Here is a 1,907-nt window from a genome sequence, read left to right on the forward strand (position 1 = left end):
TTTTCATGGCTATTTTCTCAGTCTTTTTGATATTTTTTTCTAGGTCACAGGTTTTGTCTTCTATACCTGAGATTTGATCTGTGTGATCTAATCTGCATTTAATACTTTTGAGGGAATTTTGATTCCTATATTACAGTTTTCATCTCTAACCAGTCATTTGATTCTTTTTTATGGTGTCTGTTTCTTTTATCAAATTGTGAAAGAATTTCCTCATCTTCTGGAGCTCATAGTCTTTTTTCTCTGCCATCTTATTTAGTTTTGTCACTATAAATATTCTGAATTATTTAACTGATATTTCCATAGTATTGTCTGAAGATGATGAGGAATTGATGTTTCCTGTGGGGAGAGGGATATTTTCTTGATTTCTCATATTGTTCTTCTGTAACGGTTTCTAGGCACTAGGTGAATTATATATTTCTTTCTAAATTCATCAAGTTAATTCTGAGTGTCAAAAGGTGAGCAGGTGGAGATAGTGATTGGCAATCTCTCTTCTACACTGCCCACCCTGATGATCACCCAGCAACCTGTATTTTGTCTGGATTTGGTTAATTCAAAGTCCTCCCTTTTCTAGAGAATAAATGTGCCTTAAGCTGAGCTACTGATCTTCAGTTGAGGAAGAGAGAAGGATTCATGCTTCAGGAAATGCTGGTCTGACAATTCAGAGATGTGTGGCAGGGAGATGAGCCACAATCTCTTTGCAACTCAGTATTCCTGTTTCTCAGTGCAGCCAGGCCCGTCACTCGGGTTGATGTCTTTATGGTGCAGGGAGCAGGGAAAGGAGGTCTTCTGCAAGTCCCAATTAACACACCTGAGAGTTCCAAGGTGTACGAAAGAGGAGATAAGTCATACTCTGTAGGACACCCCCCTCAGCCAGAAATGGCTCTCCATACAGCCAGTTCATTTATTTTCTTGCCAAAAATTGACATTATATGTGGTTTAAATTTTTAGCCATTTTAGAAGGTGTCTAGTAATATCTTTTCTCTTTTCTTTTTTTAGAGGTTTTTGCTATAAGGCATGTGCACTTGCCAGAAAGACAAAGAGAGACAGAGAGACAGAAAGGGAGAAATCACCTACCCGGGGGGATGGCCACACCGCCATCCCCTCTACTCCATTTTCTTCTTGGGATCTTGGGCATGCATGCACACGTGCCTGGTGTGAGTTTAAGCCACCAGGTCCAGGACTCGAATGGCAGTCAACTACACGCAAGTCCAGCGACATAGCCATCACACCGACTGCTGGTCCCAAATATCTAGTAATATCTTAGATTTTTATTTTATATTTAGCATTTTCTTGATGATCAATTTTTAAGCCTCTTCACAAATTGTAGGCGTTTGGATAATCACTTTTGTAAATTTTAAGGACAATTGACAACTTGAAATAATGCGAAGAAGACATGAGTATTTTATTCTTTTGGTATGATGTTTAATGTTATTATTATGGATGCTATTGAGAAGCACAATGATTATATAGACATAAAAATATTTGTGTATTGATCCAGTATTTAACAAATGCACTGAATTAATCTATTGGTTCTAATAATCTAGAACCTTTTACAAATCAAATTGTGCAAAAATTGACACCTTTATTACATCCTTCAAATTATTTATGTGTTTATTACTTTCCATCATTTTTTCACACTTCTTAGAATCTGTAAGAAAGTGTTAAATAGTAGTAGGTGTCTTGTCTAAGTCAGCTTTCTTGAGCAGCTTTCCCTGGTGGTGCGGACCATGCAGCGTCGTCCCCCCCCTTTCCCGCTAAGTGTTCGTCCCCCCCCTTTCCCGCTAAGTGTGGCCTAAGAAAAATGGCCCAGGCCTAAGCCTGTGCCTCCCCCACCTCCAGGCAGTTGCTTCCTAACATGGGGCAACAACTGGGGAGTCTAATGGCTTTCCCGGGCTGGGCCCTGTGTC

The 1,907-nt window shown here is 39.6% G+C and overlaps 1 pseudogene; it reads left to right on the top strand.

The window, feature by feature from the left end:
• Positions 1-722: 722 nt before the first annotated feature.
• The window catches only part of LOC102497214 (transcription initiation factor IIA subunit 2 pseudogene), a 1,901-nt pseudogene continuing 716 nt past the window's right edge, over positions 723-1,907 (top strand).

Source organism: Tupaia chinensis, unplaced genomic scaffold (assembly GCF_000334495.1).
Source record: "Tupaia chinensis unplaced genomic scaffold, TupChi_1.0 Scaffold000165_1, whole genome shotgun sequence".
NCBI lineage: Eukaryota > Metazoa > Chordata > Mammalia > Scandentia > Tupaiidae > Tupaia > Tupaia belangeri.